The sequence below is a fragment of the Nerophis lumbriciformis genome, linkage group LG03, assembly GCF_033978685.3.
Source record: "Nerophis lumbriciformis linkage group LG03, RoL_Nlum_v2.1, whole genome shotgun sequence".
NCBI lineage: Eukaryota > Metazoa > Chordata > Actinopteri > Syngnathiformes > Syngnathidae > Nerophis > Nerophis lumbriciformis.
Window position 1 is genome coordinate 59809914 of NC_084550.2, and position 15087 is coordinate 59825000.

The 15087-nt window shown below is 40.9% G+C and overlaps 1 protein-coding gene across 2 annotated transcripts in view; it reads right to left on the minus strand.

The window, feature by feature from the left end:
- Window positions 1-15087, minus strand: part of asic1b (acid-sensing (proton-gated) ion channel 1b) — a 481184-nt gene that overhangs the window by 106582 nt on the left and 359515 nt on the right. The gene's annotated exons all lie outside the window — the stretch shown is intronic.

The following is a 15087-nucleotide window of genomic DNA, read 5'->3' on the forward strand; positions in this document are numbered from 1 at the left end:
CCAACCTTGAGACCTCCGATTTCGGGAGGTGGGGGGTGGGGGGCGTTGTTGGGGGCGGGGGCGGGTTGGGGGCGTGGTTAAAGGGGAGGAGTTTATTTACAGCTAGAATTCACCAAGTCAGGTATTTCATATATATATATAAATATATATATATACAGGGGCGCCGCAAGGGATTTTGGGCCCCATGAAAAGAATCTTTACAGGGCCCCCAACAGTGTCATTATTTTTTCTGTATTATAATTTCATCATCATTAGGGGCCTCTCTGGGCCCCCCTCCATCATGGGCCCCTAGAATCCGTCTCCTTTACCCCCCCTCCCCCTTTTCGGCGCCCCTGTATATATATATATATATATATATATATATATATATATATATATATATATATATATATATATATAAGAAATACTTGACTTTCAGTAAATTCTAGCTATATATATATATTTATTTTATATATATATATTTATATATATATATATATATATATATATATATATATATATATATATATATATATATATATATATATAAATATATATATATATATAAATATATATATATTGTTGTAAGGAGTCTGAATCCAAGAGTCTGAATCCACCCTCACCTCCTCCCCCTTCTGGTCATTAAAGCCAATGGTAACGAGCCCCCAAATTGTTGCGTTTTGGACCAGTTGTTCCTCCCAGGGAATTCAAGTCACAAGTCGCTCCCAAGCTCTTTACGACACTTAAAGCTGAGTAGAAAAACCACCAGAGACAGAATAGGTATTTTGTAATATATTTGCAAAGCTTTGCATATACATTGAGACCAGTCCAGCATAGAACATTCAATCGCGCCGCCAAGATGGTCTGCCCCCCCCCCCCCCCCCCGAAAAACAGTCTCCCCTCTTAAGTCTCTCTTCCTCCCACCCTCTCCAGCCAAAACACATGCCCATTATCTCTCTTTCTTACATTCCTCACTCAAGGTTAAGCACACAGTTTTTTGCAGACAACCAAAAGACCACAATTGGAAGAAAAACTAGCTGTTTTGCAATATGATTATGAAATAAAAAGGAGTAACACTTAAATTCGGATATATGTAAATATCTGCCTCTGACAATATATATATATAAATAAATAAAAGAAATACTTGAATTTCAGTGTTCATTTATTTACACATATACACACACATAACACTCATTGTTGAGTTAAGGGTTGAATTTTCCATCCTTGTTCTATTCTCTGTCACTATTTTTCTAACCATGCTGAACACCCGCTCTGATGATGCATTGCTGTGTGGCACGCACAAAAGTGCTTTCATCAAATGCGCTCGAGTCTGGAATCTTCCATCTCTCCCTAGCATAGCGCAAAACCGGTCAATCTTTGCTTCCTGAGGAAGATCTTCACTGCCAAGCACTTGGTAGTCCACTACTTCTTCCTGGAGGCTATCCAGGTCCAATCGCAGCTGCGGCTTGGAACTTACAAGCTTATTTCTTCATCTTACTCGTCGTCGCTACGGCTGTATCTTCCTCATTCTTCTGCTTCGTCTCCTTGTTGTGTGCGCAGTTGTGCACTGGACTCTCTAAAAGCCCTAGATGTTATTGTCACATATGCATGTACAGTAGATGGCAGTATTGTCCTGTTTAAGAGTGTCACAACATTGCTGTTTACGGTAGACGAAAACGTGACTGCTGTTGTTGTGTGTTGCTACCACGCTGGGAGGACGTTAATGAAACTGCCTAACAATAAACCCACATAAGAAACCAAGAACTCGCCCTCGATCATTCTGCAGTTATAACGTGATTGGGCAGGCACGCTGTTTATATTGTGGGAAAGCGGACGTGAAAACAGGTCAGGTCCGCATGGAGCTGGAGGGGGCGTGGCCTCCAGCTCCGCCTGAATTTCGGGAGATTTTCGGGAAAAAATTTGTCCCGGGAGGTTTTCGGGAGAGGCGCTGAATTTCGGGAGTCTCCCGGAAAATCCGGGAGGGTTGGCAAGTATGATGTAGCTGCCATTATGATGTGCAGCTACAAACTACCGTAAGTCTTGAACTATACAAAGTATTTCAATGGTTGGAATCTGCGCTTTTGCATGATGTACTAGTTACTATGGTAATCTAATTAATTACTATGGTCATCTAATTAGTTACCATGGTCATCTAATTAGTTACTATGGTAATCTAAGTCACAGCAGCTCAGATGAGGCATCAAGCAGTGTGGGTGGGGAGTGTTTCCAGAGAGTGTTTCCAGAGCCTGAAATGTGGGTGTCAGGGACAGACGCGGAAGGAGATTTGTACAAGAAAATTCTAAAGCTTAGTGATATATCAGATGTATCAGATTGTAGGTGTGTTTTTTTTTTACCCTTCGCGCCTGTGTTTACCCTGTGTTTGTTGCTGAGATAGGCTCCAGCACCCCCTCGCGACCCTGATAGGGACAAGCGGTAGAAAATGGATGGATGGATGTTGCATTTTTGTTGCGTTTTGCTTGATTGTAAAACATGTCGATCGAGAGGGTGTGACGTTCATATGTTGTCAATATTCAGTGTTTTATCGTTCATAGTTAATATTGTAAATCCCACATTCTTTATTATTATGTACATTCTGGGTGTCTCATTCAGTAAAATTTTTTTTTTTTTTAATTCCATTCCGTTTTTTAAGGTGGTCTGTCATAACGTTTTTAGCATTCAATCAGACGTTATTGGGAGGTTTTGTATTAGTGTTCCTAATATACCGGCCCCCAGACACATTTTTTTCTCAAAAATTGGCCCCTGGGTCAAAATAATTGCCCAGGCCTGCTTTACACCATAACCAAGCATGCATCACTATAGCTCTTGTCTCAAAGTAGGTGTACTGTCACCACCTGTCACATCACCCCCTGACTTATTTTGAGTTTTTTGCTGTTTTCCTGTGTGTAGTGTTTTACTTCTTGTCTTGTGCTCCTATTTTGGTGGCTTTTTCTCTTTTTTTGGTATTTTCTTGTAGCAGTTTCATGTCTTCCTTTGAGCGATATTTCCCGCACCTACTTTGTTTCAGCAATCAAGAATATTTCAGTTGTTTTTATCCTTTTTTGTGGGGACATTGTCGATTGTCATGTCATGTTGGGATGAACTTTGTGGACGGCGCCTTTGCGCCACAGTAAGTCTTTGCTGTCGTCCAGCATTCTGTTTTTGTTTACTTTGTAGCCAGTTCAGTTTTAGTTTTGTTCTGCATAGCCTTCCCTAAGCTTCAATGCCTTTTCTTAGGGGCACTCACCTTTTGTTTATTTGTGGTTTAAGCATTAGACGCCTTTTTACCTGCACGCTGCCTCCCGCTGTTTCCGACATCAACAAAGCAATTAGCTACCGGCTGCCACCTACTGATATGGAAGAGTATTACACGGTTACTCTGCCGAGCTCTAGACAGCACCGACACTCAACAACAACACATCATTTGCAGACTCTAATTACTGGTTTGCAAAAAATATTTTTTTACCCAAATAGGTGAAATTAGATCATCTCCCACGGCACACCAGACTGTATCTCACGGTGCACTAGTGTGTCGCGGCACAGTGGTTGAAAAACACTGGACTAATGAACACATTATCATCACAGCATAACATATCAATCTTCCGATACAGTGGCTGTTTGCACACATAATTAGAATCAGAATCAGAAGTACTTTAATAATCCATCCATCCATTTTCTACGGCTTGTCCCTTTTCCCCGAGGGGAAATTCAAGATTTTCAGCACAATTCTACGGAGCCCCTAAAGGGACATGGGGGAAATAAATTTTTTTATAATTTTTTTTTGTTTTTTTAAGACATGTGTCCCGTGCACACAAGAAACTTTCTCGTGCGCACCAGAAACTTTTTATAAAGTTATAAAAATTTTTTTTTTAAATGTTCTAATTTTTTATTTTTTTTTAAGACATGCTCGTGCGCACGAGAAACTTTCTCGTGCGCACGAGATACATGTCTAAAAATTTTTTATAATAATAATAATATATATATATATTTTTATAACTTTATAAAAAGTTTCTCGTGTGCACGATAAACTTTTTATAAAGTTATAAAAAAATGTTTTAAAAATATTCTATTTTTTTTATTAAATTTTTTTTTAGACATGCTCGTGCGCACAAGAAAGTCTCTCGTGCGCACGAGATACATGTCTAAGAAAAAAATTATAATAATAATAAAAATATTTAATTTTTTTTATAACTTTATAAAAAGTTTCTCTTGCGCACGAGATACATGTCTAAAAAAAATAATAATAATATTTACATTTTTTTTTTTTTATAACTTTATAAAAAGTTTCTCATGCGCATGAGATAGTTACTCTTCCGCACGAGATACATGTCTAAAAAAAGCAAAACAAAACAAAAAATTATAAAAAACAAAATTTCCCCCATGTCCCTTTAGGGGCTTTTTATAAAGTTATAAAAAATGTTTTTAAAAATGTTCTAATTTAAAAAAAAATTTTTTTTAAGACATGCTCGTGCGCACGAGAAACTTTCTCGTGCACACGAGATACATGTCTAAAAAAATTATAATAATAATAATATATATATATATATTTTTATAACTTTATAAAAAGTTTCTCGTGCGCACGAGAAACTTTTTATAAAGTTATAAAAAATTGTTTTTAAAGTTTTCTAATTTTTTTTATTTTATTTTTTTTTAGACATGCTCGTGCGCACGAGAAAGTTTCTTGTGCGCACGAGATACATGTCTAAAAAAAGTTATAATAATAATAACATTTTTTAAAATTTTTTTTATAACTTTATAAAAAGTTTCTCTTGCGCATGAGATACATGTCTAAAAAAAAATAAAAAAAATAAAAATAAATTATTATTATTTTTTTTTTTTTTATAAGTTTATAAAATGTTTCTCGTGCGCATGAGATAGTTACTCTTCCGCACGAGATACATGTCTAAAAAAAAACAAAACAAAACAAAAAATTATAAAAAACAAAATTTCCCCCATGTCCCTTTAGGGGCTCCATACAATCCTATTCAAGAGCAGATAAACTACACAACTACTGTCATTTTTAACGTTTTCAATCGCGTAATCTTTTCTTTAATCTCTAACGTTACTGTCTATATGGGAATTTCCTCACCCTCTTTTTGCGCTTGCCATAAGGCACAAAGATATCAATCATCCATCCATCCATCCATTTTCTACCGCTTGTCCCTTCCGGGGTCACAGGGGGTGCTGGAGCCTAACTCAGCTGCATTCGGGCATATTTATTATTATTATCAATAAGTTAGTTCCATTATTTATTTATTTTAGCACTGCATAATTCTATGCAAATTTTTTATTTTTTAATCGGTTTTTATGAGTCCTTTCTTTTGCAGTATATTTGATTAGAATTTCTTTTTGTAATCAGCCTGACCAAAGCCCTGACAACAATCTTTGTGATTAGCATTATCCCGTTAAACTGTAATTGTTGAGTAAGGTTTTAATGAAGACTAAGATGACTAATATTTGAGATTCTGTAGGCTTATTTTCCTTGTCCAGTTGAGCTGGAGCCAAAGAGAAGAGGTCAAGGGCTCCTGGTCCCTACGGGGGGCTCCGACACTCAGAGAGGTGGGGGGGCCAGCTGAGTGGTGGCTCACGCTCGGCCGCTCGCCATGTCACAAGTGTTAAAACGGCAAACGGGAACATGGCGGCACCACCAGCGGTCTCATTCCCCGACTGCTCCCTGTTAACACTTAGTCAGTGTAGCGTACGCGCCAACTGCTGCGCGTGACTGAGGGGAACAGAAGTGTGAAGGAAATAGTTCCTAGGTGTGAAGGAGGAGAAGAAGAAGAAGCATGAAAACAGATGACTCAGGAGCACAGAAGTCACTGTTCCACTGAATAAAGTCTCTCAAGTACCAGGAAAAAAAGTTGCTTTTATATTGGAGCGATTATTATATAGTTAGGGACCGAGTCCCTTTGGGACAGAGGACCCTATTGTATTTGGAGTGTTTTATTATTATACCGCCGCCTCTTTGAGCTGTAATTTGACCCCCTTAACATGCTTCAAAACTCACCAAATTGGACACACACATCAAAAAACCAAACCCCAAAACTCGAAATTGCGCTCTAGCGCCCCCTAGGAAGAAAACACAGACAAAACTGCCTGTAACTCCCAGGAATGTCGTAGAGACATGAAACAAAAACCTCTATGTAGGTCTCACTTAGACCTATATTTCATTCACTGACAACCCCCAGCAAAAATCAACAGGAAGTTTGCAATTCCCCCTTCAAAACAAAAGTTGTGTAAAAACAGTCACCTTTTTTCAAACATTATCTCCTCTGAGCGCGTTTGTCGAGTCGGCCTCAAATTAGCACAGGAGAGAGATTGAACCCTTCTGATTAAAAGTTGATAAAAGAGTTTTAATTACTGCTCCGGTTTGGATTTTATGAGCCCTCAAAGTCGGTCCCGTCCATCGCTGCTTGCAGCTTTAATTCTGATTTATAACACCAAAAGACTTTGCGGGTAAATTAGGGGTGTCAAACTCATTTTAGATGGGGGCCGCATGGAGAAAAATCTACTCCCAAGTGGGCCGGACTGGTAAAATCACGGCACGATAACTTAAAGATAAAGACAACTTCAGATTGTTTCTTAGTTTAAAAATAGAACAAGCACATTCTGAAAATTTACAACTCATAATGTTGTTGTTTTTTTACAATTACCTGTTGCGGGTAGTAGTATATAATAACAATGCAGCCGTGTGATGAGTAGAAGAAGACTACTCATTCAACCCTTAAAAAAATTCTAATAAATTGCAAAAATCGGACTTTAAACAACGACTGGACAACAAAGTATGAATGTTCTTTCCCGGCTCGAGTTATTGTTTCCTGTCGAACCTTTTAAGGGACGGACACACAAGAAGCTACGATGAAATACACATGTGTAAGCTTAACCACAAAAAAAGCCCAGAGCATAATACTACCACCACCATGCTTGACGGTAGGAATTGGTGTTCCTGGGATTAAAGGCCCATTAAGTGTATGTAAACTTTTAACCACGACTGCATATTTTTTCTGTCAAAATGAAAAAAATCAAATAAATTTAGTGAGAAAATATTAAATACCTTAATAATAATAATAATAATAATAATAATAATACATTTTATTTGTAAAAGCATTTTACATTGAGCAAACAACCTCAAAGTGCTACAGTGCATTTAGAAAAGAACAAAAACAAAATCAAAACAACAACACTAGAACTACAAATAGCTGCCCCCAACAAGTAAAATAAATAGTAAAAAGAAACCAAAAAAATAGAACAGCCTAATATCTACACTGCAAAAAGTCAGTGTTCAAAAACAAGAAAAAAAAAATACAAAAATGAGGGGTATTTTATTTGAACTAAGCAAAATTGTCTGCCAATAGAACAAGAACATTTGGCTTGTCCAGACTTTCCAAAACAAGTAAAATTAGCTAACCTCAATGAACCCAAAAATACCTTAAAATAAGTATATTCTTACTAATAACAACTGTACTACTATATGTGTACGTATTTTTTAAATTGTTTCATAGAAAATAAAACAGCAAAGTCCATTTGGCTGTCATCTGTTTTAATTATGAGACACAATTGTGTCAAAGTCATGATTTTTTTTTTTTTACATGCTTGAAATAAGAAATGATTACTTTAAAAAAGTAGTTTTATACTTGTGAGTGTTGATGACACAGCTTTGCAACACTTGATATTCTAGTTTCAAGCATGTTTTACTCAATATAGGTCATCAAATCTCAGCAACAAGCTGTAATATCTTACTGAGATCATTTAGGACCAAAACACTTAAAACAAGTAAAACACTCTAACATAAAATCTGCTTAGTGAGAAGAATTATCTTATCAGACAGAAAATAAGCAAATATCACCCTTATTTGAGATATTAAATCTTACTTAGATTTCAGTTTTTGCAGTGCAGAACTAGCACACATATATCTAAAAAAAAGTTTAGTTTTTTTTAAAAGAAGGGTTTTTATTGACACATATCATTTCCAGGTGTTTGCGGGCCAGATAAAATGATGCCTTCAGTTTTGACAGCCGTGCTATTACCATATCCGAAAAACTTCACAGGACTGACAAATTCCAAACGGACCCTTCGGGGGAAGTAGAAAGGAAGGCAAGATTGTTTTATAAACATCTCTGCAATTCCTTTACGGTTTCACTGCAAAAAGTCAGTGTTCAAAAACAAGGAAAAAATACAAAAATGAGGGTTATTTTACTTGAACTAAGCAAAATTATCTGCCAATAGAACAAGAACATTTGGCTTGTCAAGACTTTCCAAAACAAGTAAAATTAGCTAACCTCAATGAACCCCAAAATACCTTAAAATAAGTATATTCTCACTAATAACAAGTGCACTTTTCTTGGTAGAAAAAAAAGAGACTTTTTTGCTGAATATGTTGACAAATATTCTTAAATTAAGTAAATGCTAGTGCCATTATCTTGACATAATGATATGCGCTCGGCATTACATTTCTTGAAACCAGCAAACTTACACTAAAAACTAATTTATTGTTCTTAATGGAAAGGCAAAAAGGCAACGCTCAGGCAAATCATATTGTCTAAAAATGCATTTTCCCATCGATAACATGACATCATCGCACCAAGTGCGTGCTCTTTCAGTCAATTAGTGTGCAATGAATGTAGTGTATATATATATATATATATATATATATATATATATATATATATATATATACATATATATTTACAGCCTGGCCCCCGGCCAATTATTTTGAAGAATGTATCTGAATGTGCATGAACTATTTCTGTTCAAAATTGTTTTGAAATGTCACATGTTAAATGTTTAAATATTAACTCTCAGTTTAATTATGAGACACAATTGTGTCAAAGTCATGTTTTTTTATTTCATGCTTGAAATAAGAAATGTTTACTTTAAAAAAGTAGTTTTATACTTGTGAGTGTTGATGACACAGCTTTGCAACACTTGATATTCTAGTTTCAAGCATGTTTTACTCAATATAGGTCATCAAATCTCAGCAACAAGCTGGAATATCTTACTGAGATCATTTAGGACCAAAACACGTAAAACAAGTAAAACACTCTAACATAAAATCTGCTTAGTGAGAAGAATTATCTTATCAGACAGAAAATAAGCAAATATCACCCTTATTTGAGATATTTCATCTTACTTAGATTTCAGTTTTTGCAGTGCAGGGAAGCAAAGGGAACGCGGGGAGACTTGACACACAGCTCGTGACGTGGGAAAGAGGGCAGGCTGCAAGGAGGACGATAAGGAGGTTAGAAAAGCTGGTTTTGCATAAAAGATCCCATTGAAGGTAGTTTTCCAGCACACTCGTTACAAGATATGTTTTTCTGTCTTAATGTGGACCTGCTGGCAGCCGCATGCACGACTGCTCATCTTTGGGGACCTGCTGGCAGATGTCTTTTAGTGCTGCTGTGACACATCACGGCGTTTAAAGTGGCCAGAGGAGCATTCCAACATCTGATTGCAAGAGTGACTCTATAAAACGGGACGGCTACAAGCTGGAACCAAGACTGTAGTGTGCATAAAGAATGTCAATAGGTCCCTTTTTCTTTTTTTTTAATGCAATGTGTTTTGGCCACAGGGAGCATCATCTGGAGGAGGATGCTGAAAAATAAGGAATTGGCCTGGATTGCTATGGGCAATCGGAATTTAGAAAACAGGCTTTTTTTATGTGAAGTAATAATATCAGGATTCAGACAAAATATACCAAAATAATAAAGTAAGTAATAAATTTTCAATGTAAGGTATATTTAAGAGAAAAGTTGTGTATTTTTGAGGACTTTTTGTCGAGCAACTTTGACACAGATGGCGATAATGTTGAAAACAGGCTTTTTAGCATGTAAAGTACTATGGTAAAATAAGGATGCCCAAAAGAAGAAAAAGCATACGACAATAATAAAGTAATACATTTATAAAGTATATTTTTAAGAGAGAAGTAGTATATTTGTGTCGTTTTTTGAGGAACATTTATTTTTAGATGTGAATTTAAGTTTACATTGTAATTACCGTATTTTTCGGAGTATAAGTCGTACCGGAGTATAAGTCGCACCCGCCGAAAATGCATAATAAAAAAGGAAAAAAACATACATAAGTCGCACTGGAGCTCGGCCAAACTATGAAAAAAAACTGCGACTTATAGTCCGAAAAATACGGTAGTTAGAAAAAAAGCACAGGTGTCAAAATCAAGGCCCGGGGCCAGAACTGGTCCTTTTATACGGCCCGCGAAAGTATTGAAAGAATATGCCTCAAAAAAATGCTTTATCTTTTCTTACTAAAAGTATTCTTTCCATTTTTTGTTGTAGAATATTGGTTGGGAAATGACCGAAATTTGGTGGTCAAATCAATGTCAGGGTAGGGTCTCCCAAGACAAACAGGTCCTAGGTGAGGGATCAGACAAAGAGCAGCTCGAAGACTTCTATGGAAATGCAAGAACCGAGACTCAGATTTCCCTCGCCCGGACGCGGGTCACCGGGGCCCCCCTCCGGAGCCAGGCCCGGAGTTGGGGCACGATGGCGAGCGCCTGGTGGCCGGGCCTGTCCCCATGGGGCCCGGCCGGGCACAGCCCGAAGAGGCAACGTGGGTCCCCCCTCCAATGGGCTCACCACCCATAGCAGGGGCCATAGAGGTCGGGTGCAATGTGAGCTGGGCGGTAGCCGAAGGCAGGGCACTTGGCGGTCCGATCCTCGGCTACAGAAGCTAGCTCTTGGGACGTGGAACGTCACCTCGCTGGGGGGGAAGGAGCCTGAGCTAGTGCGCGAGGTAGAGAAGTTCCGGTTGGATATAGTCGGACTCACCTCGACGCACAGCAAGGGCTCTGGAACCAGTTCTCTCGAGAGGGGCTGGACTCTCTTCCACTCTGGCGTTGCCAGCAGTGAGAGGCGACGGGCTGGGGTGGCAATTCTTGTTGCCCCCCGGCTCAGAGCCTGCATGTTGGAGTTCAACCCGGTGGACGAGAGGGTAGCTTCCCTCCGCCTTCGGGTGGGGGGACGGGTCCTGACTGTTGTTTGCGCTTACGCGCCAAACAGCAGCTCAGAGTACCCACCCTTTTTGGATTCACTCGAGGGAGTACTTGAGAGTGCTCCCCCGGGTGATTCCCTCGTTCTACTGGGGGACTTCAACGCTCATATTGGCAACGACAGTGAAACCTGGAGAGGCGTGATTGGGAAGAATGGCCGCCCGGATCTGAACCCAAGTGGTGTTTTGTTATTGGACTTTTGTGCCCGTCACGGATTGTCCATAACGAACACCATGTTCAAGCATAAGGGTGTCCATATGTGCACTTGGCACCAGGACACCCTAGGCCGCAGTTCTATGATCGACTTTGTAGTTGTGTCATCGGATTTGCGGCCTCATGTTTTGGACACTCGGGTGAAGAGAGGGGCGGAGCTTTCTACCGATCACCACCTGGTGGTGAGTTGGCTGCGATGGTGGGGGAGGATGCCGGACAGACCTGGCAGGCCCAAACGCATTGTGAGGGTTTGCTGGGAACGTCTGGCAGAGTCTCCTGTCAGAGAGAGTTTCAATTCCCACCTCCGGAAGAACTTTGAACATGTCACGAGGGAGGTGCTGGACATTGAGTCCGAGTGGACCATGTTCCGCACCTCTATTGTCGAGGCGGCTGATTGGAGCTGTGGCCGCAAGGTAGTTGGTGCCTGTCGTGGCGGTAATCCTAGAAAACGTTGGTGGACACCGGCGGTGAGGGATGCCGTCAAGCTGAAGAAGGAGTCCTATCGGGTTCTTTTGGCTCATGGGACTCCTGAGGCAGCGGACAGGTACCGACAGGCCAAGCGGTGTGCGGCTTCAGCGGTCGCGGAGGCAAAAACTCGGACATGGGAGGAGTTCGGGGAAGCCATGGAAAACGACTTCCGGACGGCTTCGAAGCGATTCTGGACCACCATCCACCGCCTCAGGAAGGGGAAGCAGTGCACTACCAACACCGTGTATGGTGCGGATGGTGTTCTGCTGACCTCGACTGCGGAAGTTGTGGATCGGTGGAGGGAATACTTCGAAGACCTCCTCAATCCCACCAACACGTCTTCCTATGAGGAAGCAGTGCCTGAGGAATCTGTGGTGGGCTCTCCTATTTCTGGGGCTGAGGTTGCTGAGGTAGTTAAAAAGCTCCTCGGTGGCAAGGCCCCGGGGGTGGATGAGATCCGCCCGGAGTTCCTTAAGGCTCTGGATGCTGTAGGGCTGTCTTGGTTGACAAGACTCTGCAGCATCGCGTGGACATCGGGGGCAGTACCTCTGGATTGGCAGACCGGGGTGGTGGTTCCTCTCTTTAAAAAGGGGAACCGGAGGGTGTGTTCTAACTATCGTGGGATCACACTCCTCAGCCTTCCCGGTAAGGTCTATTCAGGTGTACTGGAGAGGAGGCTACGCCGGATAGTCGAACCTCGGATTCAGGAGGAACAGTGTGGTTTTCGTCCTGGTCGTGGAACTGTGGACCAGCTCTATACTCTCGGCAGGGTCCTTGAGGGTGCATGGGAGTTTGCCCAACCAGTCTACATGTGCTTTGTGGACTTGGAGAAGGCATTCGACCGTGTCCCTCGGGAAGTCCTGTGGGGAGTGCTCAGAGAGTATGGGGTTTCAGACTGTCTGATTGTGGCGGTCCGCTCCCTGTATGATCAGTGTCAGAGCTTGGTTCGCATTGCCGGCAGTAAGTCGGACACGTTTCCGGTGAGGGTTGGACTCCGCCAAGGCTGCCCTTTGTCACCGATTCTGTTCATAACTTTTATGGACAGAATTTCTAGGCGCAGTCAAGGCGTTGAGGGGATCCGGTTTGGTGGCTGCAGGATTAGGTCTCTGCTTTTTGCAGATGATTTGGTCCTGATGGCTTCATCTGGCCAGGATCTTCAGCTTTCACTGGATCGGTTCGCAGCTGAGTGTGAAGCGACTGGGATGAGAATCAGCACCTCCAAGTCCGAGTCCATGGTTCTCGCCCGGAAAAGGGTGGAGTGCCATCTCCGGGTTGGGGAGGAGATCTTGCCCCAAGTGGAGGAGTTCAAGTACCTCGGAGTCTTGTTCACGAGTGAGGGAAGAGTGGATCGTGAGATCGACAGGCGGATCGGTGCGGCGTCTTCAGTAATGCGGACGCTGTATCGATCCGTTGTGGTGAAGAAGGAGCTGAGCCGGAAGGCAAAGCTCTCAATTTACCGGTCGATCTACGTTCCCATCCTCACCTATGGTCATGAGCTTTGGGTTATGACCGAAAGGACAAGATCACGGGTACAAGCGGCCGAAATGAGTTTCCTCCGCCGGGTGGCGGGGCTCTCCCTTAGAGATAGGGTGAGAAGCTCTGTCATCCGGGGGGAGCTCAAAGTAAAGCCGCTGCTCCTCCGCATCGAGAGGAGCCAGATGAGGTGGTTCGGGCATCTGGTCAGGATGCCACCCGAGCGCCTCCCTAAGGAGGTGTTTAGGGCATGTCCGACCGGTAGGAGGCCACGAGGAAGACCCAGGACACGTTGGGAAGACTATGTCAACCGGCTGGCCTGGGAACGCCTCGGGATCCCCCGGGAGGAGCTGGACGAAGTGGCTGGGGAGAGGGAAGTCTGGGCTTCCCTGCTTAGGCTGCTGCCCCCGCGACCCGACCTCGGATAAGCGGAAGAAGATGGATGGATGGATGGATGGAAATCAATGTCACAACCCGACATTGAATAAACGTTGTCAAAAAGCATGTTGTTTCAACGTTGTATTTGTGTTGTAGAATATTGGTTGGGAAATGACCAAATTTCAATGGTCAAATCAACATCAGAACCTGACATTAAATAAACATAAAAAAGCATGTTGTTTCAATGTTGGGTTTGCGTCGTAGAATATTGGTTGGGAAATGACCAAAATTCAATGGTCAAATCAACGTCAGAACCCAACATTGATTAAACGTTGTCAAAAAGCACGTTGTTTCAATGTTGTATTTGTGTTGTAAAATACAGTATTGGTTGGGAAATGAAACAAAATTCAATGGTCAAATCAACGTCACAACTGGACATTGACTAAACGTCGTCAAAAAGCATGTTGTTTCAACGTTGTATTTGTGTCATAGAATATTGGTTGGGAAATGACCAAAATTCAATGGTCAAATCAACGTCAGAACCCAACATTAATTAAACGTCATCAAAAGCATGTTTCAACGTTGGGTTTGGGTCGTAGAATATTGGTTTGGAAATGACACAAAATTTAATGGTCAAATCAACGTCACAACCTGACATTAAATAAACGTCGTCAAAGAGCATGTTGTTTCAACGTTGTATTTGTGTTGTAGAATATTGGTTGGGAAATGACCAAAATTCAATGGTCAAATCAACGTCACAACCTGACATTAAATAAACGTTGTCAAAAAGCATGTTGTTTCAATGTTGGGTTTGCGTCGTAGAACATTGGTTGGGAAATGACCAAAATTCAATGGTCAAATCAACGTCAGAACCCAACATTGATTAAACGTTGTCAAAAAGCATGTTGTTTCAATGTTCTATGTGTTGTAAAATACAGTATTGGTTGGGAAATGACCAAAATTCAATGGTCGAATCAACGTCAGAACCCAACTTTGAATAAACGTCGTCAAAAAGCATGTTGTTTCAACATTGGGTTTGTGTCAAAAAATATTGGTAGGGAAATGACCAAATTTCAATGGTCAAATCAACGTCACAACCTGACATTGAATAAACGTCAAAAAGCATGTTGTTTCAACGTTAAATTTGTGTCATAGAATATTGGTTGGGAAATGAACAAAATTCAATGGTCAAATCAAAGTCAGAACCCAACATTGATTAAACGTTGTCAAAAGCATGTTTCAACGTTGGGTTTGTGTCGTAGAATATTGGTTGGGAATTGACCAAAATTTAATGATCACATCAATGTTAGAAGCCAAAATTGATTAAACGTTGTCAAAAAGCATGTTGTTTCAATGTTCTATTTTGTTGTAAAATACAGTATTGGTTGGGAAATGACCAAAATTCAATGGTCAAATCAACGTCAGAACCCAACGTTGATTAAACGTCATCAAAAGCATGTTTCAACGTTGGGTTTGAGTCGTAGAATATTGGTTGGGAAACGACCAAAATTCAATGATCAAATCAACGTCACAACTTGACATTAAATAAAAGTCGTCAAAGAGCATGTTGTTTCAAC